At 34.5% G+C, this 25,447-nt stretch overlaps 1 protein-coding gene across 3 annotated transcripts in view; it reads left to right on the top strand.

Moving 5' to 3' along the window:
• Positions 1–7,415: 7,415 nt before the first annotated feature.
• The window catches only part of FBXW7 (F-box and WD repeat domain containing 7), a 146,740-nt gene continuing 128,708 nt past the window's right edge, over positions 7,416–25,447 (top strand). The window contains exons 1-2 of one of the 3 annotated variants that reach the window (XM_023755116.1): positions 7,416–7,476; positions 10,183–10,230. The gene's annotated coding sequence lies outside the window, so the exon portion shown is untranslated. Of the gene's footprint in view, positions 7,477–10,182; positions 10,231–25,447 lie in introns of those variants that run through there. The other 2 variants (XM_023755097.1, XM_023755091.1) reach the window with 2 other exon arrangements.

The raw sequence follows: 25,447 nt of genomic DNA, 5'->3' as shown, positions 1-25,447 counted from the left end.
GCTGCAGGACTGATCAAGTGACTTAGCTGTTTTGTGGATCTGAAGTTATTGAAAATAGAAGCTTTTGGGCATTCCTGAGTGACTTTTCTAAAAACAAAACAAAACAGAATACACACACACACAAAAACCCAGACCTGAGTGCCACATACCTTTTCTTACAACTTTTTAATGAGTGCCCATTGCATGAAATAAAGTCCAAATTCTAGAGCGCAGGGCAAATGTGGCTCTTTAAGAACTAACAGACATTTTCTACTAATTTCTTATATGCACAATACATTCCAGCCTTACTAAATTAATTAAAAATTTTGAATTTACCGTGTTTTATCTATCTTGTTTTATACATAAGCTATTCTCTAAGCCTAAAATATACTTTCATTTATTTAGCTTAAAAACATGTCCTCATTGAAGATTTTTTTATCTTGTCTCAGTTCAATTAATTGTATCATGCTATTATATTTATTAAACACTATTAAAAACTGCCTTACAGTCATTTTTTAAAAATGCCCATCTTTTTTCTTAAATTGAGTTGCTTGAGGGCAAGGACTGTGTATTAATCTTCATAGTATCTTCCATGCCTTGCTTACTATAGTTGATCAATTAATGCTGATTGGGTAAGTGAACATTTTTTTTTTTCATTTTGAGAATATTATAGGGATTATTCCTTTAATTGTTTATTTGAAGTTGGCAGAAATTTCTAGACAGATTGGCTCTATGGACAAACAAAAGAGAATAATTAAATAAAATATAAGTAGTTTCATCTAGGAACAGTTTTCTGAAGTTGGAACTAATGTGTTAAGCTATTAAATTACCTAGAGTGGAAGGACAAATTTTTAGAATGATTATGTTTTACTTGTTAAAGTAAATGGCACATAAGAGAACTTTTAAATTCCTATGGCAAAAATGGGAAAATTGCAAAGTTAGAGTCTCTGAGGTTTCTGATGTTTCATAGACTAACAAAAGGTTGCTTTATTAGCAGCGTTAATGAACGAATCGCTTTATTGGCTTAGGCATACTGGTAGCTTTGTCAGTCCAAAGAGCTAAGAGTTCTTATTTCAATTCATGATTATGTTAGAGTAGTGAAGTGAAAGCCGTTGACCTTCTCTTAAGCAGAAAATAGAAAGTTTTCACAAATAGATTAAAGCATTAAAGGGAATGTGATAAAGAACTAACTTGTTATCAAATCACTTAAAAAATTTGAGTTAAAATTTTTTTTTGTGTGTACTGATTTTACACTAGTAGGTTTTAAAAATAGACTTATTAATTGGAAATAAAATAATAACTTTAATAGGATGGTTTTGTAGAGTTAGGTCTAAATGATTGAAAAAACTGAGTTATTAGAATGGATGAACTTTTAATTCTTCAAATGGTGACACATATTAAGAGCAATATAAAAGGCAGGAAATATTAAACTTTAGAGAAGGTGTAATGCCCCTCATATGGCATGCCTTCCAGGTTATTTTTATTTAAGTAAATGAAATGCATTTTGCTTAATAGAATCATTTTTGAAGTGTTGATTTGCTTCTGTACATTAATATCAGAGATTAAAGTAGAAGAGGTTACTGGGAGCCTGTTTCTAAATTAAAGTTCTTCAAAGCAATAGTTTTAAATACCAGGAATTACAGAACTAAGATTTGTATAGCAGCAATTCATTTTAAAAATTAAATTTCTAAACGATGGAATATTTAAAAATATAAAAAATACAAGGAAGAATATAAGATGCTCATGTATCCATATTGTCAAAATAAGCAAATATTAACATTTTGCTGTAATTGTCTTAGAACTTTAAATTAAATTGAAAATATACTTTAATATTACTAATTAATTCTTTTGCCTCCCTCCAAGACATAATTACTAAACTGAAGGTATCCTTTAAGTTTTTATACTTTTATGCACACATTTATAAAAAGAGTAAACAATATTGATTTGTTTTTAAGATGTAAATAAATAGTATTACATTGTTTACATCCCTTTGTAATTTGCTTTTTTCACTCAATGTTCATTTCAAGATTTATCCATGTTGATATAAGTATTTAAAATTTGCTTATTTTAATCTCTGTATTACTAACTAGAGGCCTGATGCCCGAAATTAATGCAAGGGGCTTGGCTCCTGCCCACCTTGGCTTCGTCTGGAAGGTCGTCCGCAAGGACATCTGGTCTAATTAGTATATTATGCTTTTATTATTATTGGTTCCATTATTTGTGATGTTAAGCTGGATTATTTGATTTAGCCAGTGCTGCCAAATTTCTGCATTGTAAAGGTATCTTTTTTTCTTTGGTAATTAATACATGCCTTGAGGCTGAATAAGTAGTTTCTCAACAGGCTTTCACCCAATGATTTTAACACTGTTGATTTTTGTCTGAATCATTGATTACATTGATGCTTGCAAAATGATGATTTTCTAGTTCTGATATTCTTCACACATATATCAACTGGCATTCTTCTCTAAGGAAGAGTTTCTACCCTCCTTTTTTCATTATCATTGTGGGCTCATGGATTCTTTTATTCAGTGGGGTAAGACCCATTATTGTTATATTTCCTTTGAAGGCTCAAATTATTAACATTTAGCGAGCAGGAACTCATTCAATCTGGTTTTTATGTCTTTTTGATATGTCCCATAATTTTTAGAGTACTTATTTGCTTCCTGGCACAACAAATGTTCCATTCTTACCTTATGCTTCCTCTACCCTATACTAGGAAATAGCTATTTCTCCATATAGGATGTGTTCTGTATTACTGGATGAATGTCATTGCTTCTATAGGGGCTCTTTTCATTGGACAGAACAAGGAAATACTTAAAAAAAAAACAACCCCACACTAATATTTGTAATCCCAATCCAATACCAAAGGGTTCTTCTCTTTTCAGGGTTTTTCTTTCCTCCTGTTGCATATTTGGATCTCTCTTCTCCTACAGTGAGGATCCTGGTTAAGAATAACATCAATATATGTTCACTCATTTTTTGTCCTACAGTATACATGACATAATATTGGAATTGCCACACAAATGCCACTGCCAACAGTAAGCACAATCAGTAACGAAAGTTTAAGATTTCTATGCAGTTTTTTCCATATAATATATCTCAATGAGGGTATGTAAGAGTACTGTGCTCATAAGTTATTTTAATTAATTATATTTTTTATGTCACCAATTTGATAAACACTTAGGTTCATTTGTTTTTGCTTGTATTTTAGCTGCCCCATTGATTTAATTTCATTTCTCTTTTAGTATAGTAAAACTCTTAACAGTCAAAATTGTATAAAAAGATATTCTTAAAAGTCTTACTCCCTTCTTTCCTATTTTTAATATAGGCATTTAGTGCTATAAAATTTCCATCTAAACACTATTTTGCATCCTACTAATTTCTGATATGTTGTATTTTTATTTTCATTTAGTTCAAAATATTTTCTAATTTCTTTTGAGCCTCCTTTGATCCATAGGGTATTTAGATGTATTCTTGGATTCCCATAGTTGGGATTTAGGGGTATCTTTCTGTTACTCATTTCTAGCTTAATTCTATTATGTTATATATTGTATGTTATTTTAGTTATTTTAATTCTTTTAAATTAAGGCTTATTTTGGCAAATGTTTCATGTACACTTGAAACATATGGTTGGTTGGAATAATGTGTTTTTGAATGAAAAGGGAAAATGTTTTAACCTTTTTATAAGATTAAACCGTAAGTTCTAATTACTTTGTAGTCAGTGGGGTAACAGAAAAGGAGATTGGGATTCTGAACACTTGGTTCTAGATAGGCCTGCTTTTTACTAACTATATTTTTTCAAATAAATCCTTTTGGGCTTTTGTTTTCTGTATTGATGGATTTGATTTTGTGGAAGCCTTTTCTTTAGAATAGAATGCATTACATTTTATAGCATAGATTGAAAAGTTATTATGTTTACTCTTCTCAGTTATTATAACATTATTTTCTTTACTTTTTTTAAAACTCAGTTTGAATAGTATAGTCTCAGGGATTATGTACGATCTTAGGACTCCATAAAATTTCAATTTATTGCAGAATCTTCCAGTTGCAGACATCAAGATGGGTAGCAGTTTACATTTCTAGATAAAGTTTATTTTTTGGAAGGGAATCAGTATTCTCACAGTGGTTGTATGTCACTGCAATAAAATGATAATTGGGGCTTGTATTGACTTAAGGGGTATGAACATGGTAGTGAAAGATACATAAGGCCTAGGCATCATAAGAAGTACATTGTAAAATTGGCAATTGACAAGAACTGTGAGAAATTTAGAAATACTTTTAGGTTTGTGGAAATGTTGAAGAAAACGTTGAGAGTATAACTTTATAAAGGTGTAATTGTTTAGTGAAAAGGATTATAAAAATGCATGAAGTTGTATTGAAACTTACATTTGCAGTGTTTTAACAACTGGGACAATCAGGTATTTTAAAAGTACTATGAATTTACTTTTCACCTTTGTTGATAGTGTCTATGAGAATGTCATCAAAACATTGAGGGATTCCTTTCAAATTGTTAGAAGTATTGTATAAGCATTCCTTTGCAGTTTTGTAGCAATTAGGCAAGATGCTTGAGAATATAAATACTGAATGCTGTGCCTTCTTTGTTAAGGAAATAGAAATGCAACATGAGATTTTTTTTTAAAATATATTTTATTGATTTTTTACAGAGAGGAAGGGAGAGGGATAGAGAGTTAGAAACATCGATGAGAGAGAAACATCGATCAGCCGCCTCCTGCACACCCCCTACTGGGGATGTGCCCGCAACCAAGGTACATGCCCTTGACCGGAATCGAACCCGGGACCTTTCAGTTCGCAGGCCGACGCTCTATCCACTGAGCCAAACCGGTTTTGGCAACAACATGAGATTTTTAAGGTAAAAATTTACATCTTTTAAAAATTATTATGGTATGAGGTTTTTTTGAAGATATTTGAAACGTATGATAGGATTGAGTTCTGTATAAGGTGGAGATAAACTCTCGCTTTGCATTGGATTTATTTGTGAGATACTGTAATCTGGTCAAGTTGAATGGATGATGGGGAATTTGAGAGATGGTTTCTAATGCTTTGTTTCAGATAATTCAAGATCTGACATCTATGTAACTACTTATGACTTTTGACTAGCTGAGACTGCTTTTTTCAATATTCTTTACCAGCCTAGTTTTAACTTTTTCACTTCCACAATTGAATAGTATAATCTCAGGGGTTATGTAAGATTTTAGGATTTAGACAACAACAACAAAATAGCAGTATCCTAGGAAAGTATATCATTAGTACTATTTTAAGATGCTAGATTTTTAAATAATGGTTATACTTCATGAACAATCTTTCTTACATTTATTGCTTGAATGAACAGTGTGCAGTTGCTGAATTTATTGTTCATTTTTTGATTTGGGGAAGGACTGTTCATCCTTATCTTCCTCTCTGGGATCTTAAGTATTACTAGAAATTATAAAGTTAGGTAATTGTCTTAATAAACCTGTGTCTAGTTTTGTAGACTCTATAGATTTAGGATAGGATCTGCTGGCTCTCAGCTTCATACTGACCCTAACTAGATGATCCTGGTCCTACTCCTAGTATTTGTCTGTGTGGTCTTGCTGAGATATTTGATCTCTGAGGTCTCTCTTAGGTTTACCAAGTTGATCTTTCTCTTTTAGGAAGATAAGACAAACTTCTCTTTGGGGGCAGTCCCCTTTTTGTTCTAAGGTGCCTCTCAAATTAACAATTGTATTCATATCACAAGTTGTCCAAAGTGGGAACTGTAAGTAAGCATTCTTGGTGAAAATAAACCATTTAGAAAGATAATTATTGGAATTAGAAGAAGCAGGCTTCTGTTTGGCTTGGGGACCAGGGGTGGGGTGGGGTGGTTAGGCTGATTACAAATGTCTGTTTTGTGAAAGCGTTGCTTGTGCACCTTATGTATCAGAATTACAACCCAATGGTTGGCTGCCTTCAAGTAGAAACCTGACAGCAGTTCCTGGCCGATTGAAGGTTTAGAGAGATCTGTAACAGGCCAGGATCTTAGAGATAAAACAACCCAAGACCGAGGAAAGTTTATTGTGAGGTTTTGATGAGTTGTTTAAAGTAAAGTTTGTCCAAAGGATGTTTAGGTCTGGGGATTGTTCAGGGAACTGGCTTTTTGGGGCCTATGCTATCCTGTTCCTCTGACCTGTGTCTTAAAGGCTCATATAACAAAAATGTCTCACAGCTCAAGACAAATAGGTTGTAATGAGGCAGTTATCCATTAGGATAAAAGTTTTCAAATCTTACCAAATGTGTTATTTAATTTAGAGAATGGAAAAATAAGTTGGTTAGTTAAATAATTTTTAGGTAAATATAACAGATAAAATGGGACAAAAGGACATATAGATATTTATATTTTGAATAAAGAAGGTACCATTGTAAATATTAACCTAAACATTTTTTAGATATATAAGAATATTTATTTGCCAGGTTTTTCTTCAAAAGGTTATTGGGATGAGGGGAGTGCAGGGGGAGAAATTAGGGGAATTTATATGCATGTGTGCATAGCCCATGGACACAGACAATACTGTTGTGAAAGCTTGGGAGGGGCGGGTGCCGCCGGGAGGAGGGGATCAATGGGGGGGAAAAAAAACAAAAAAAAAAACAAAGGGTACATCTGTAATACTTTCAACAATAAATATAAATTAAAAAATTAAATTAAAGCCTTTATCTACTGAAAAAAAAGGTTATTGGTTTTAAAAAGTCTTAAGATTTTCTAAGCAACAGGGCCAAGTAATTTGCCTTAAAGTTTTTCTAAATGCCTAACTTGGCCACCTGATTGCTTTTGAAATCAATTTCTGAGTTAGCTATTAATACTTTTAATATGTGAATGAAATTACACAGTTGTAAACCTAACTTGAGCTTATGAGAACAGGAATTTGCAAGATTTCATGCAAAACTTTTCCTGCTATTAAAGAAAATCATAGGAAATCTCTTGATGGTAAAATTTATGTTTACATTGAAACTATTCTTAAACTTTTAATACAAAATGACCATACATATTTAATTTGCTTTTATACAGTCAGCAATAATAAATTAAAATACATTATTAGGAAATTCAGATTTTCAAATTATTGACCTTTGTATCATTAGGGTGATGACTTGAAGTTATAATACTAAGAAGTACTTTTTCATCTGGATTGACTCCATAAAAGAAGTCATAGGCATGAGTCTGCAGGATCTGAGCAGGGCTTTTGCGGACAGGACATTGTTGATATCACTCATTCATAGGGTTTCAGGAGCTGGAACTGACTCAATGGCACATAACATAATTTTTCATCTTAAAATTTTATTAAACTTTTTTAAAATAAAAATTTTGAAATAATTGAAGTAAAATTAACATACAGAAAACTGTTGATAAACTTTTCTATATTAATGAACTTTTACAAAGTGAACACACATTTTAATTTCAGGCTAGATCAACATATCAACTCTTCTGAAACCTCCCTGTGCCAGTCAAATAATCCCTTCACCCCCAAGGTAATTGTTATTCTGACTTTTTGATCAGAGATTAGTTTGGCTTATGTTTTAATATGTATGCATCTCCCCATGTGCCGCCCCCCCCCCCCCCCCAGCTTATTTCACACAGTATTATGTTTGGGAGATGTAGCCTATTTTGTGTGTGGCATCATTTTCACTGAGGTTTAGGAGTCCATTGTATGAATATACTAGTTTATTTCTCCCTTCTACTGCTGACGGACATTTGGATTATATTCAGTTTTGGGCCCCTTAATAATGCCGCTATACTAAATCTTGTATATATTGTTTTGAGCACATATATACACACTAGAGGCCCAGTGCATGAAAGTTGTGCATGGGTAGGGTCCCTAGGCCTGGCTGGCAATCAGGGCCAATCTGTGGGGCCCCCGCTGGCACCTGCCTTGGCCGGCCTGGCGCCACCCACTCGCTGGCCCTGCCGCCGCCGCTGCCAGTCGCCTCCTTCTGTGGGCGACCAGAGGGGTGATAGGGGTGGGGGGAGAGGGGCACTGGAACCCGCCTTGGCTGGCCTAGGGCCTGTGGGCTGGGGCAGCGCCTGTGTTGAGCATCTGCCCCCTGGTGGTTGGTGCGCTTCATAGCCACCGGTCGTTACACTGGTCATTCCGCTGTTCGGTCCATTTGCATATTAGGCTTTTATTATGTAGGATAACTATTGATTGTATTCCTGGGAATAGTATGACTTAGTCATTGGCTATATGTATTTTCACCATTAGTAGATACTTCCAAATAGTTTTCTATACTGGTTATACCAATTTACACTTCTACCTGCAGTGCATGCTGCTGCACATTCTCACTTATACTTGGTATTCTGTTATTTTTTTAGGTAAAAAGTAGTCATTTTGGTAGGTAACAGTATCTAATTGTGGTTTTTTTTTTTTATTTTCCTAATGATTAATGACATTGAGCACCTTGTCAATATGTTTATTGGGTTTTGAAGTTATCTTTTGTGAATTTCTGTTTGGTCTTTAGCCTATCTTAAAAATTGGGTTGTCTTTATCGTGGTGTAATATAAGCTTGTTTTTAAAAAAATATTTTGTATTTGAGTTCTTTGTTGAACATGTGCATTGATATTTTTTCCTACTCTGTAGCTTTCATTTTCACTTTTTTAAGAACAACTTTTAATGCTAATGAAGTCCAGTTTTTTTTGTTTTGATCTTTCTGTCTTAAAAAACCTGTGCTAATCTCAAAGTCATGATGAGATTTTTCTGTCATCCTATAGAAACTTGTATTGTTTTAAACTATTGTTTAGGCCTCTGATATACTTTTTCTTCCCCCCTTTTTCCTGGTTTGTGGATATGGATGTCATTCATTTGATCAATTTTTGTTTTAGCAGTGGTAGTGATAGAAAATCTTATTGGTATGGTTTACTCATAAGAAAACCTTTTTATTTTTATATATGGCATTGTTATTTTGAATATGGTAACATTTTATGCTAGTTAAGATAGATGATTTTTTATTCTGAAGATTCTTGAAAATGACTCTAAAGCCCTAACCGGTTTGGCTCAGTGGATAGAGCGACGGCCTGTGGACTGAAGAGTCCCAGGTTTGATTCCAGTCAAGGGCATGTACCTTGGTTGCAAGCACATCCCCAGTAGGGGGGTGTAAAGGAGGCAGCTGATCAATGTTTCTCTCTCATCGATGTTTCTAACTCTCTATTTCTCTCCCTTCCTCTCTGTAAAAAATCAATGAAATATATTTTAAAAAAAGAAAAGAACTCTAAAAACATCTGTTTTTTTCTGACTTCAAAAGAGGTAATCAGTTTTACCTCTTACTATGTCATGTTCTGTTTTACTTATTTTGTTTTTGAGGAGTCATAGTATGGTGCCTTAAAGACATGAGGTTGTACAGTCAAAGGCAGCTGCTATATGTAAGCAGATGACTTAATCTGTATAAGGCTTGGCTTTTTGCCTATAAAATGGGGAGTAAATGAAGTGTTTTAAAAAAATGTGTATAAATGTTTTTCAAGGCCTGAGCAATGTGCCTGACAAAGAATAAGAGCTCTATAATATTTAGTGCTTTTATTCTTGAATTTTTGAACTTTATTTTGAAGGTTATTTTGACTTGATACTTGACTGAGAGGATATATATTATGTTTATAATAAAGTTATTAGATACAGCTAACTTTTGTAAATAGTAAAGTTAATTTGTCATTTTATATATCTCTTTTTATGTGATTAAATCTTTTAGTTTTTTAGTACTCACATAGGATGGATTTCAAAGTGTTTCCTTAAATTAATTTTTAAATAAGAATACTTTGTAAAATATCTTCTCAAGGCATTGATTGGCTCTACTTTAACTCTATAGATGCTAGTTAGATGGTAACTAGATAACCAGAATGTAGAGGATAACATTGTATACTGATGGCCAAGAAGAATTTAATATATGGATGCTTCTCTAAGACATTGTTATTAGCATTCTTGGCCTGTAATTTTTAAAATCTGATTTATTATAGAGCTCACTCTTTTTGTAATCTAGTAAATTCTGCCAATATCTTAATAATTTTTTAGCTTTTCCATATCACATATAAAATTTCAGTAGTATATAAGACTAGAAAAAATGTTTTATATTTGTCATGTGCCAAAGTGTAGAAAGACAAATTGTTCTCATAAATGGGATTCTAGGGTAAACTTTACAGAGTAGGGTTAACTTCTGAAGTTGAAAAATTATTTCTTCTCATTTCTTATTTAGGGAGTCTAAACCATCAGTGGGATTTTTAAAAGGCTATTTAAATATTTGGTAAGTACATACTTTTTATATTAAATAGTGCATGTTACTTAAGTTTACATGTATGTAACATTAATGAGATTTACAACAGCCATTGTAAATAACAGTTATAATTTATATCTTTAAATTGTTACCTGGTACTGGAATTTCTTCTATTTATATTTATTCTGCTCTCCTTCTGACTCTTTCTACACATTGTATTCAGAAAATTCTTTTAATGTGCAAGCTAAGTATTAAAGGAATTCAGAGAAAGAAATGTGAATGAAACAGGACCTTTCCTGCCAAGATTTTTGTAACAGTTTTCTATTAGCTGTTGATACTAGTACAGATTTCTTCTTTAGCCATCCATTACTTGAGTCCTCTTTACATTAGATCCTGTTCATCACAATAAGACAACATGAAGACCAGTACTCTGGTCAGGCCCTATCTGGGCTAGTCCAGTTTCTTTTTGATAACATTATAATATGAAAAATTTGTTAGGTATCTGTAGTTAAGAATTTAAAAAACTTATTAGATAAGGTTTTAACCTTTTTATACTTGAGTAAATGTAGGAGATTTAATCTCAATATGTTTACTTCAACTATATAGTATTTATATAGATATAACAATGCCTTGGTTAATCATGATAGCTGTTAAAATTATTAAATAATGGGGGGTAAGTACTGAGGCATTGATTAATCAAATGTTGTAATAAAAATTTTTGATTGTTTTAATGTAAAAATATCTTTAAGGATGAATATACCTGTTTGATTAGCTAAAGGAAATTTCCTAGCTACATGAAGAAATATTTAATAAAAAACATTAATTTCTTTTATTATTCTTTATAATGTGTTTGAAACAAATATTCAACCAAATTATGTTCCTAAAATTCTATAATAATAATTGATGCTTAAATATTCAACAATTATACTACTCTATTTATTGTATAATGAATGTAATATTTTTAGGAGCAAATGATGTTACAAGAATTTTTTAAACAAATTTTTACTACTTTACAATGTGGTAACTGATATCTGGAGATGTATTAAATAGAAAAGAGTAATTTATTGACATTTTCCCCCTCATTGATATATGTATTTGAGTTAGTCTGAGGGAAGTAATCATCTTTGCATTATATATGTTTATGACATACTAAAGGCCCAGTGCACGAATTCGTGCACCTTGAAAGGAACTGTGGGCCGCAAGGCTGCAGTGGGCACAGGGGCGGGTCTTGGCCCATCCTCCATGCCCTTGCCTGGCCCCTCCTGCCACAGCCCCCAGTCCCCTTTCTGCCGGCAGCCCCACTCCTGCTGCCACCGCTCCCGTACGCTGATGGCACTGGCCCCACTCTCATCTGCTGATGGCACAGAGGGGCTGGTGCCAGCAGCGGGTGTGAGTGGGGCCATCACCAACAGCGGGTGCGAGAGGCGGCTACAGGGCCCGATCACCCCTCAGGAGCAGGGGGAGGTGGAGAAGGCCTGAGGGGCGATCAGGGCCGGCAGCCACCGCTCGCACCCACTGATGGCGCCCAGTGATTGGGGCCAGTGCCAGGTGTGAGCAGTGGCTCTGGTGCTGGCAGTTGGTGCGAGCAGGGCTGGTGCTGGCAGCAGGTGCAAGCACTGGGCAGGACCGTGGCATGTGGGAGCAAAGAATTTTCAGTAACCACCAGAGGCTCGCCCCAAGGACAGCGATTGGCGCCCTGCCTTGGTCTGGCACTCCCGCTCACCTGCTCCACTATCCCGCCACAGCCATGTTCCATGTGCGCCCCTGATGGTCAGTGCATGTCATAGTGACCGGTTGTTCTGCTGTTCGGTCTATTTGCATATTAGGATTTTATATATATAGATATTTTCCTATTGCAAATTTATTCATTTATGTTTAGTGACTGCTTCCTTGCAATATAGTTCATATACAGAAAAGTCATCCCTAAGTGTACAATTCAATAATTTTTAGTGTATTCAGAGTTGTACAATAATCATTACAATCTAATTTTAAGATACTTTTATATCCCTCCAAACCCCTTTATCTTTTAGCAATAACTATCTATTTTCCTTAAAACCCCTGCCCTTAGCACCCTAGGCAATATATTCTCAGTTTGTATCGGTTTGTCTATTCTGGACATTTCATATTAATTGGAATCAGACAATATTTTTCCTTTTGTATCTGGCTTTTTTCATTTAGCATAGTATTTTCAAGGTTTATCCATTTTGTAGCATGTATCATTTATTTTTGTGGCCAGAAAATATCCCTTGTATATTACATTTATCCATCCATTCATCAGTTGATGGGTTATATCTACTTTTTGGCTATTAGGAATGATTCTGCAATAAACATTTTTGGATAAGTTTTTTGTGTGGGCATGTTTTTATTCTTTTACATGTATACTTATAGGAGTGGATTTGCACGGTAATAGAGTAACTGTGTTTAGCTCTGAGGAACTGTCAAAAATGGTTGCAATATTTTACAATTCTACCAACAGTGTATGAGGATTCCAAGTTACTTCACACTCTCACAGATAATTGTTTTTGTCAGTCTTCTTTGGATTTTCACCATGCTAATAGATGTGAAGTGGTATTTCATTGTGGGTTTGATTTTCATTTCCATAATGACTAATGAGCATTATTTTATGTGTATATTGACCATTTATATATGTCTTTAGGGTAATTGTTCAAATCTTTTGCCCAATTTTAAATTGGACTTTTTATTGTTGTATTGTAAGCATTCTTTACATATTCTGAAAACTAGTCCCTTATGAGATATATAATTTGTAAATACTTTCTCCTACTTTATTTCTGGTGTCTTTTGAAATCCAAATTATCTGTTTTTTCTCTTGTTGCTGCGCTTTTGGTGTCACACTGTAAATTTACTTTTAAATAAATATTCGTTGGTAGTCTAGGTCTGTGACAAGATTTTAATTATCACAGGACTATAAAGCATTGGCATTTCCTGTGTTTGACAGCCAAAGCCCAAAGGAAGCAATTATTCTTGTATTTGTGCTTCGATTCCTCAGCTAATTGTTTTAAGAAAAACATTATGTTTTGATCCCATGTGCTACCATGAAAACGTTAGCTGTGTATGATACGTTTATTGATATTAGTCTATGAATTATATTTAGTTTTTTTGGACTGGAGATGAATTTAATATTTTAGTTTATCATGGTACTTGCTGTGTATTTGATTTTGTACCTTAATAAAACCACTGCTTTTTAGGCTAAGCATAGTAACAATTCTTTTAAATATTTCCTGTGAAGAGACAATAGATTTTGAGATTCTTAGTGATTTTAATCTTGTACAGGTTATTTGTAGGTAATAATATTTCAATGTTTTGTAAACCTACATTTTGAATATGTCTATTTTCCTCTGCCTTATTAAGTATATGCTTTTAAAATTTTATGGGACTATTTTAGTTTCTTATTTTTTATTATAATATGGCTTTTATCAATTGAAGGCATATTTCAGGATATATTGATCTATAATTTTGTTTAAGTTAGTTTTTTAGAGAAACGGCAATTAACAGTAGAATGTGGCCACTCTTAGTAGCATTGGTATTCTATGTAAGGGCAAAGGTGTTGTAATATCCTATCTAATAAATGAGTAAGATGCAAATTGACCATCACTCCAACACACAAGATGGCCGCTCCCATGTGGACACAAGATGGCCGGCAGGGGAGGGCAGTTTGGGGGGACCAGGCCAGCAGGGGAGGGCAGTTGGGGGTGACCAGGCCAGCAGGGGAGGGCAGTTTGGGGGGGACCAGGCCGGCAGGGGAGGGCAATTAGGGGCAATCAGGCCAGCAGGGGAGTGGTTAGGGGGCAATCAGGCAGGCAGGCAGGTGAGGGGTTAGGAGCCAGCAGTCCGGGATTGTGAGAGGGATCACAGATTGGAGAGGGTGCAGGCTGGGCTGAGGGGCCTCCCTCTCCTCGTGCACAAATTTCGTGCACCGGGCCTCTAGTAGTGTAATACATCTATTTTTTATTAGGGAAATTTATTTTTGTTTCTATCTTTTGTATTGTCTAACAATATTCAGTGTTAACTAGTAATAACCAAAATCTATTTTAATGAAATTTTATAGAGCTAAGATTATTGATAGTCTTTTTCCTAGTTGATTTTAAATCATGGTGTCCATTGGTTAACAATCACTTAAGTGCCCATTTTATGGATAATATTGTTCTTCACATTGATGGTTTTGTAGTTTGTATTATACTATCCATGGACATTTTACAATCGAAAGGAAATGAAAACTGATATTATACCATTCATTATGGTGTTAAATTTTCCATTGTGATAAAAAATAAGTAAAATATTTAGTTGAGACAGTTACGTCCTCCTATGGTATGTGCCAAATGTGGTGTTTAAGAGGAATTTGATAACCTATTTATGACTGAATTAAGGCAAAATGGTTTTTGTGCATTCTTTCCCTTTTCCCTTCTCTTGTTCTGTATGCTTATTAACATAATTATTGAGCAGATATTCTCTTTGAGTATTTATATTTGAAACTAGAGGCCCGGTGCACAAAATTCATGCATGGGTAGGGTCCATAGGCCTGGCCTGCGATCAGGGCCGATCGGGGCCTTCTGGCTGCCGGCTGGGGCCTTCCTTCGTTCCGCGCCACCCCCGGTGGTCAGCACACGTCATAGCAAGTGATTGAATCCTGAGGGGACACTTTGCATATTAGGCTTTTATATATAGATGGGGGTTTAATATTAGTAGATACCCCCTTTTCCTGACAAAGGTAAAGTTTACTCTTTAGTTAAACTAATAATTTGTCATTAAAGTCAATAGGGGCTGCCTTATACTATTTGTAGGTAGCAGCTTCGCAGCACACATCCTAGAGCAGGGGTCCTCAAACTTTTTAAACAGGGGGCCAGTTCACTGTCCCTCAGACCGTTGGAGGGCCGGACTATAGTTTAAAAAAAAACTATGAACAAATTCCTATGCACACTGCATATATCTTATTTTGAAGTAAAAAAACAAAACGGGAACAAATACAATATTTGTATTTGCATGTGGCCCGTGGGCCGTAGTTTGAGGACCCCTGTCCTAGAGTTTGCTAATCTGCTGATGAATAATACACCTTAGAGCAGTGATGGCGAACCTTTTGAGCTCGGTGTGTCAGCATTTTGAAAAACCCTAACTTAACTCTGGTGCCGTGTCACATATAGAAATTTTTGATATTTGCAACCATAGTAAAACAAAGACTTATATTTTTGATATTTATTTTATATATTTAAATGCCATTTAACAAAGAAAAATCAACCAAAAAAAATGAGTTCGTGTGTCACCTCTGACACTCGTGTCATAGGTTCACCATCACTGCCTTAGAGCTATTGGTCAGGATTGGTGAGGCTTGTATGGATAGAACTCTTCTTCCTCAAAAGGGTATTTCACTATTTATTTAATATTTATTCTAAATGTCACACTGTTTTTGCACAAATGTCTGAAAACCATTGAAAAGTACTATTGACTCCCTTTTCTCCCAGTATAGTTACTGTGGCAACCACATCATGCAGTGAAGTTTTCCTAAAAGCCTTTTCTTTCAGAAATCACTTTTTAAATGAAAAAATCCAGCATGACCCACATTCAATCTAGTAGCCATCTAAATGTTATTCTTATTAATTTTCACAAAATACCACGTGCGGGCGCACATGTAGTGTGCGATTGAAACTTCGTGGCCCATGTGCAGAAGTCAGTATTTTGTGGAAGAGCCACACTCAAGGGGCCAAAGAGCTGCATGTGGCTCACGAGCCGCAGTTTGCCGGCCACTGTACTAGAGTTTTATCAGTTTATGGTACTCTTCTGAGAGGTTCACATTTCCCCTTATGGTTTAGCATCAGTGCTTCCTGGTAAGCCTTATCTTTTTTTTTTTTTTTTTATCTATTTCATGCTGAATATGATATGAAACCTTTCCACTGCCCTCAAATGATCCTAGCCCTATTTTGCTTGCTACTTTTTTATTTTATATGCTATAGTTTTTCTTTCTTTAGTTTATCTTTATCCAAAGAATAAAATATTTTTTTTAGAAAGTGAACATCTGTATTCTTTTGTTTTGTTTGTTAATTCTCACCGAGTCTATTTTCCCCCATTGATTTTTAGAGTGGAAGGGATGGGGAGAGACAGAGAGAGAGCAATATCAATGTGAGAGAGACACATCGATTGGTTGCTTCCCGCACTCGCCCCGATTGGGGATCCAGCCTGCAATTGAGGTACATCTGTATTCTTAATCTGATCCTTCTTCCATTCACTGGAACTTTGCTATTTCCAGTATTCTCCCTCCTTATGCTCTGTGCTGGGTTGTTTGCCTTATTACACTTAATCTTGAAAAATGCCTTACTTCTACTTGACTATCCTTCTCATTATCACCAAACTTGTTTGATTTATAGTCCATGCTAAGTGTCCAATTTCTTAACTCTTATTCAACCACCTTCTGTAGTTTGCCTATTGTTTCTACTAGAGTTCTGCTTTCTCAAGTGAAAGTAAACCACTTGTCTCACAAAATAGCTAGATAGGCATTGGTTAAGCTGTTAAAATGCTCTATATCATTCCCAAGATAAGATTAAGTTCCAGTTACTAAATCTGTGTCTTTTCATTTCTCATCCTACCCTACCTTTTTCAGCACTTAGTATTTTTTTCTTAGCAGCCACTTCTCCCTTGTCTTTTGTGATAGTTTACTTAAATGGCTTTCTGTCACCTCTCTGACTACATATTGGTTTTCTTTGTTATTGCTCTTTCTTCATACACCCCTTAACTATACACTGGGTTGAAGCTTTGCTCTTTGCCCCTCCTAATCATATCATACATTTCTAGAATATGGTCTGTTTTCATTATGTGAATTAAGACAAATTTGTGATGCCTTATAAATGCCATGTTTTCCTTCATTATCTATTTTCCCTCAATTATTACATTCTCAGCACCCAAAATTATTATTTCTCATCCTGAAAAATTTGCTTTGTACAATGCTTGATATGTTGTTGGAACTCATACATGCTTGTTGAGTCAGTGAATGAACTCATTATCTGAGTCTTCCAGTCTGTTCAGTTTGTTCTGTTTAGATAATGAGTTTAACCATTCTCCTATTCTCATGTCACAGCCCTGTAACATCTGTGGCAAACTCTTGTCTACACTTGTTAACATTACTTATCATATTTTGGTCCTAAGCTTAACTAATGAGGCAGATGATATTCTTATTTGCAGATGGTAGAAATAAGGGTCACAGAGATTATAATTTGCTTATGGTTTCATAGGTAGTGGTGGAGTCGAAAGTTACAATGAGGTTTCTGATTACACGTTTCCTGGTTTTCACAGAAAACACTCTTTCTAATGATAAAAGTAGTGCACAGGCAAGAGAGAGTGCTCTCCAGTATAGTGTGGGTTCAGGGAGAGAAAACTGGAAGGTGGTTGTACTTTAAATTCTTGTGTGAGGAGATGAAGGCCTTAATTTGGTGGGAGGAATGGAAATCAAGACTGTGAATTTTTAATCCACATTAATAGAATTTTGAGATTCTTAAATCCAGCAATGATGCAATGAGGCCAGTAAAGTAGTTGAATGAACCATCCTTCCGATAACAATGATAAAAATCTGGATAAAATATTGAAAGAAAAACTCCAACTATTTAGAAGCAGTGGAAAATGGTCAAAAGGAAGCAGAAGTCAGATGAGGTTATCCTTTAAAGCCTGCAACTGTAATGTGTAAGAATTGTATGTTTGTGGCTTTCTTGTCTTAGGGTACATACTAGCCGCTTGTAGTTGCAGTGGCATAAGACAGAAGTTAGGGCTAGCCAAGCATTGGAAATTTACTGAGGGAAACTCTGGAAGCAAGAGAACCATTGAAAAGGTAAACAAAAACATGGAATTATTTGTCAGTTCACTGTTACTATAAGCAATTCTAAAAGAAGTAACATTTCATTTGGAAAGAGTTCTATTGGGGGAAAATGGTTGACTATCACTATCTTACACTATTAATAGAATAAACTAAAAATTTCCTGTTTGTTTAGTATTGTTACTTGTCATGGATGACTGGCTACTTTTTTAACTCAGTAAGTATAGTACATCTTTATTTATACAGTAACATGTATTTACACATAGTACATCTATGCTTGTACTATTCCAGACCTTGCTTTTGAGGAATTTTGACTTGTCTGGATTCGTTTGTTATTAAAATTAGTAATTCTAGCTCCAATATGATTAAAAACCTTATGTTAAAATATAAACTCTATAGAATATATACTGGATAGTAAAGAATTGAAAATGTTTTTTGATACAATGTTTAATGATATATCATATACTTTGGCTTAGAGCCCAGATGTGTTGATTTCCTAATAGTGTCCCTGTGGTATGCTGGATCATGCACATCTGGATCATTCTTTTTAGTTGACTTAAGTTGATATATATCTTTTACTTTGAGAGTTAAAAATTTCAAAAAGTTTGTGGAAAATTTATTAGAAACTCTTAAAAGTGAAAATAAATGTACCTTATCATTCGTATTGTTTATTTTTGACTACTCTGTCAATCTGCTTACAAAATTTATCTTAAACATCAAATTACAAAAGTTTCCCGAACTTTCTCTTTTTTGGGGGGGAGGATAGATGTGGTGGAGAAATCCTTTGGAAACTGAATACTACCACCCTTTACCTTCTAACCAGAAATCTTCCCTAAATTACACAGTTAGTATCTATGTTCCTATATCAATTACCTGACAACTGGGTGCTTACAATTCAATTCAATTCAATTTAAACACTAACTACCCATAGTTAGTGCAATACCCTACTAGTTCAAGGGCAAGATTCCTAGCCTTTACTTTGGACACCTGCCACAGGTGGTGTCTCCCAGCAACTCTACTTCTGTCTGACCTGGCTACAAATTTAGAGATTTCTACATGTACCCTTCATGTTGGATCACTTGCTAGAGTGATTCACAGAACTCACTGAAATCTCTATACTTACAATTACACTTTTATTATAAAGGATACAACTTAGGCACAGCCAAATGAAAGAGAGGACAAGGGTGGGGATGGGGCCACACAGATTCCATCCCCTCTCCTCTTGGTATCCCTGCATACCACCCTGCCATCATCAGTGCAGAAGAAAGAGACAGGAGACTGAAGTAGAGGTTAGAGTGATGCACTTTGAAAATTGAGGAAAGGAATTCAGGCAGCTTTCTAAAAGTTGGAAAAGACAACGAAACAGATTCTCTTCTAGAGCCTCTAAAAAGAACACTGGCCTGCCAACACCTTGATTTTAACCCAGTGAAACTGATTTTGGACTTTGACTTCAAGAACTATAAGATAATAAATTCATGTTGTACACCACCAAGTTTGCAGTATTAGAACAGCAGCTATAGGAAGAAAATACAGATTTTGGTTCCTGCAAGTGGGGGTGCTGGTGCAACAAACACCAAAAAACATAGGGATGGCTTTGAAATTAGGTAATGGGTAGAATTTTGAGGAGCATGATAGAAAATTCTAGGTTGCCCTGAATGTACTGTTGGTTGAAACACAGATGTTAAACACTACTGGTGAGGCCTCTAAAGGAAGTGAGGAATGCAACAGAGAAAAAGTATCATTTTAGAGAATACTTAAATCATTATACATAGAATTGGTAGAAATGGATGTTAAAGATGCTGGAGACGCAGAAGAATGTAAGGATCATGGTGAAGAAAGCGTGTAGATTCTTAGAGAAATACCAAAATTACCATAAGCAGAATTTTGGTGAAAATAGGAAGATTAATGGTGCTACTAGTAGGAACTCCAAAGGAAATGAACATGTTATAGGAAACCGGAGTAAAGGGGATCCTTGTTAGTTAGCAACAGAAAGCTTACTTGAGTTCTGTCCTTTAGTTACCTGGTAACTGTGTTCCATCTGGCCTGGGCGTAGTAGTCATTTGTATACTATAAATTTGCTCTTCTATTACGTTCTCGCATAAAGTACTTGGTTTTCATTAAAGTGACAGGTGTGCATTTTTATATAAATTAAATTTCTGTTTAAAAAATATCTGTATTCTCCAAACAAATATCTTAGTAGACTATGTATACTTATCCTTGAGATGTCATTACTCAAGTCTTTTTGCAGTTTCCTTTTGAAAAAAAATGTATATGTAAAAGTAATTTGCTATACATTTTCCTGACTTCTTTTTAAACAAACTATTTTAAAAAACATTTTGCATAAAAATGGTTATTTAAAAAAATACATTGGTTTTATTCAGGTATCTTTATTTATTATTGAAGAAATCATTTAGAAAATGGGAGTGCATTGTTTGCTAGAATACAGTTGACCCTTGAACAGCATGGGTTTGAACTGTGTGGGTCCACTAACACTGATTTTTTTTTTTTTTTTTGGTAAATACCTGCACTGTTTTTGATTTGCAGCTGTGGATGTGGAGGGCTGACTGTGTTGATCTATGCCACTTGAGCATCCTTGGATTTCGGTGTCCACTTGGGGTCCTGGACCCAATCCGTTGTGGATACTGAAGGACAACTTAAGATTTTTGGAGTCAGAAGTTATATGCAGATTTTCAGATACACAAGGGTTGGGACCTCTAACCCCTGTGTTGTTCAAGGGTCAACTGTAATCTTAAATGACAGCTTTTGTTAATGGTTATAATTTATTCGTGTGATACAATCTAGAAATGTCTGTGCATTCAGTCTTCACTTTATTCTTCCAGTTCTTCTGTATTGTAGATTTTTTGTTTGTTTTTTACAAGGAAAATTATATAAAGCATTATTATATTTTTAACCACTGCAAAGTTGAAAATCAGTGTTTAAATATTAAACAAAATTTTGTGCTATTTAAGTATGGAATTCTAAAATATTAGGGTTCCCTCTTCTGTCTTTTCAGAGCTATTGCACCATGTAAAATTTTTCAAATTAATTTCAACAAGTGTTCAGCAATTGCCAATAGACTTAAATTGCTATTTGATTCTCTGGAGTTAGAGGGACCTTTATGTAGGCCACCTATATCTCTAGTATTTCTTTTGAGGTTGGAATTTGGTTATAGTCATGAAAAGTAATTTGTAGGAAATATGAGAGATTGGGGTACAAAGTGAGTAGCAGTGAAGAAACATGCAGTTTCAGAATATAGAACAGCTAAGGATTCTGCAAGTAAGTGGTATAAAAAAGAGGAGCATGGGGAGTTGCTCTCAAGTAAGAAAAGAAATGTAATAACCACATACAAAGAGTGTTCTTGTTTGGATTCTGTTCAGATCAAATTACCTAGAAAAGACATTTTTGACACAATCTTGGAAATTCAAATGTTGACTGGTATTAGTAAATACCAGGGAAACTGTTATTTAAAAAATATAATAGTTTCAATTGGGTAAGTTTCTATTTGATACATTTTAGTTTTGGAAACTATTGAAGTTGGCTTGTGCTTGCTTATATATTGAAGTTGGCTTGGGCATTGAGGGAGGATGTCCTGACCTGCAGAGTTGTGTTTGTATATTATACATCTTTTAGACTACCATGTAATAGAATGGTTATCATATTTCTTACAGAAATAGATATTAACTCAATAGAAATAGATTATTAAAATATTTTAAACTTTTTGATATTTAGTGTAATGTGCAGTTAAGGAGGAAAGTATAACTTTAAAATGCAGTTTATTTAAAAATAATCATGATTCTTAATTGTCATTAATGAGCAAATATTAATGTCTCTTTTTAAACATATCTATAGGAAGATAATTAAAGATAAATATTAACTGTTTTTCCTAAACAATATTATGTGTTTTTGTTTTCTGATGGTTTTTAAAGCTTTATCTTTGTTGGTTTGCCTTTTGCCTCCATCTGTATGCAACCTAAGAATCAATAGTACATTAAATTAGCTGACATGGAAGGAAAAATAATAAATGAAGATAGCCCTTATTGCTTACATTCTCTTTTAGTTATAACTAATATAAGATCCGGAGGGTATTAGTGGAGGAACGAGGGGGATGAACCATTGCATGTCAAATTACTTCACAAGTAATCTATACTTTGGATCTTTTATTTCATGGTTTTGTTTAAAAACAACATTGATTTTGAGTAGCTAGAAGAATAACTAACTTTCATTAATAGCATTTGGGGGGATTTTTATTGATGCTTGCCTATAATATTATACACAATAATTTAGTTTCAGGCTTTTGTTAATTATAAAGCTAATAAAAATCTCAAATTATTATATTTGTTGATAATATAAATTGTATGAGGTTTTAATGCATGGTACATTGTCCTTACGTTAAAATGCTGTATTAATTTTTTCATTACCTCTCTTGGCTTCCCAGTCTCACACATCTGCTAGGAGCAGTGCATCAGCAGCAATAAGACCTTTTCCCCCAAAGTGTCTGGCATGCTGTGAAAATGTGACAGAGCAGAGCCATAGCTAGATTGTATAAGTTCTTTTGTTAACTCATATAAGAAACTTAAATTGATAGTACTTCACATTTTCCACGTAATGTGCTCTTTCAGTGAATAGCTGTAGCAAGCAGCACACAGGAAAAGCAGAGTTCTTAGCAATAGCAACTCAATTGCATCTGCAGATGAGGATTTAAAATTCTATGCAGCAGACAGTACCTCCAGCAGGCGAGTAAAAGGTTACTGCATTATTTTGCTTGTTTCCATAGCCTGTATCTACAAAAGGTGTTTGTTATTTTTTAATTCAATGTGAAATGCATGCCTGTTTTTAGATATTCTGGAAATTGATTTATGTATAACATGAATATCAAAAGGGCAGTGCAAGGTGAAGGAAGGGGCAATACAGGCTCTTTTTAGCTTTAAACCAAGGAAGAAATTGAGCATGAGGCACACACAAATAAAGAACCTTTCAATGCCACAGGAAACAGGAAGTTTTAAAAATACATTTTAATTCAAGGTGTTTCTTATTGCATTTAGTTTTTAGACTATCTTCCTCAAAAACAGTGCTGTTAAAAAAGATTGATAATCAATGGTTTATGAATGTTTATTAAGTTATAGTTATTTGAAATACAGTTATTTGTGAAGATTATAAAGTATTTATATTAATGTTATCTTCTCTTGTCCTGGAAATAATAGTATGGATTATAACTACATGCTATACATAAATATCTTTATAGGCAAAAGAGGATGCTTACATATAAAAGATATTAGAATATAGCTAACATATTTAGTACTATTGCTTATGTTTTTAGGGTGGTTTGAGTTTTTTGAATATTTTTAATGAGATGAAAATAACCAAGTGGGAGAAGATTTAATATGAAAACAAGGTTTTTGACAGCTTTCTACTCATTGTCAATACATATTATAGATACATATTCTTTTCTTCTCATTAAAACTCTTCTAACAATTATGATAACCAGGGCCTCCTTGGATTATCTTGCTTATTTAGTCCATAATTATCTACACCACTGTTTTTGCTATAGAATTTTATTGCTCCATATTCCTCAAGTTTAAGTATAATATTCAGAGGGAATATTTTACTTTGCATATCAGCCATCATCCTGCCCCCTCCCAGCAATACTCAAAGATCTTTTAAATAGCTACTGTCTAAATCTTGTTAAAAAATACTTATGCCTACGTTTCTGCATTTTAGATTGAATAGTAAGATTGAAAATGATCTTGTTAATTAATATATAATATACAAATAAAATCAGTTGATTATTCTTACTGTAAGGGTTTGGCAGGCTTCTTGAATCGGAGAGTCATAAAAGGTCAGCAGTTCTGATTGGTAAGTTAAAGAATCCGTCCAGTAATTTGCTCCCTGTTGTTTCTCAAAGCAATGCAGCAGCAGTTCTTTTCCAGATATTGAGCGGTTCTTGAACAGTGTGTATGGGGATAGGGAGGGGTGGGGCTCATTCCTGTTGGTTGTTGAAATAGTGTGCATTTACAGAGGGAACAGGTTGGATAGGCTGAGCTGAAGGAGTAGGCAAACAGATCTAAACTGATGGAGGACAGAGAGAGTGGTTAGTATAATTTTGGGGTGTAATATCTTCAGTTTGCTCCTTTGTTAAGTACTGGGGTTTTAATATAAAACAGTTGGAAATATTAAAGCACCTCTTACCTTCTTTCTAAAGAGTAGCCGGGAGACTTCTGTTCTTAATATCGAGTTTTTCTTGGCAATGAGTTTGTGGCTGGTTTCTTCTGTAGGGAAGCTGCTGCTTTATTCTTTTTTAACAGTGCTTCTTTCAGCCAGAGAGCTGCAGAATGAGGCATTTAGCCAATTTTGAGTATATATGGGACATTACCAATTCTGATTTTTTAAGTTAAATTCTCATCTAATGAGCAAGTCAATGTGTGGCTGTGGCTGCAGCATTATTTCTTCTTTAATGAAGAGGTTGAGCCGTTCGACCTGCTGCTCCGATCTGTTCTCTTGTAGCCATACATCAGACCAGTTGCAGAGATTGTCCAGCGCATGTCCCAGGCAACCAAAGGTAACTACATAGATTTATTTCAAATAAGAATATACAATTAAAATGGACGCATTATAACTAGGACCAAATGATTAAATATAAAATACCAATTAAAGATGTTCTTGGCAGTTTTCTTGACCTTGCAGTAGCTATCCAATATCATTTTGTCATCATCAGATTGTGTAGCAATGGAAATGCACTGCAGTAATTGATTTTGTAATAGGATCAGGTGATTTACTAGCTGCACTGACAACCACTTGCTTGCTTGCTCTGAGCTGTGGAGCACTCTAATGGATGTTGTGATTGCAGCCAGGAGTTGATGTGAGACTGCTGGCCATTTAAAGCAGCAGCACTTATTTTTAAAATTAGAATACTAAGTTTCTCTTTTTTGTCTTTGCTTTAAGTTTTGGGTAGCCTCAGTAATTTCAGTTAATTTGAGTGCGCTCCCCCCATCCCCCCCGCCCCGCCATGAACTTTTAGAGACTATGTATTATTTCATTCATCAATTCATAAAAAGTCCATTGGTACTACTACTAGCCTTGAATATAATGAAATATAATCTCTCTGCTCCCTACTCTCAGCTTAGCATCAACATATAGTATCAGCATACTCTGGTATTGATCACAGACATATCTTGAAAATATAAGAATTTATTTAACTATCCTTTGTTATCTAAATGAAACAGAATATTCTTAACATTTGCAAATTTTGTAACTTTAAAACTCTAGCTGTAATTATAATAATGGAATTATGGTAAGTTCTTGTACTACAGAGTTGTAAAAGAATTGTTTTGTATCCTTTTTTGGTCTTTTGCTCTCATTGGTTTCATAGATGCAAAGATTTAGGAAATCTGAGTTGGACCAATTTTAAGGATTATTGATGAAAACATAGTAGCTATTTTA

The sequence above is a fragment of the Myotis lucifugus genome, unplaced genomic scaffold (genome assembly GCF_000147115.1).
Source record: "Myotis lucifugus unplaced genomic scaffold, Myoluc2.0 scaffold_1, whole genome shotgun sequence".
In the NCBI taxonomy this organism is placed as follows: domain Eukaryota; kingdom Metazoa; phylum Chordata; class Mammalia; order Chiroptera; family Vespertilionidae; genus Myotis; species Myotis lucifugus.
This window is presented reverse-complemented; position numbering and strand designations above follow the sequence as displayed.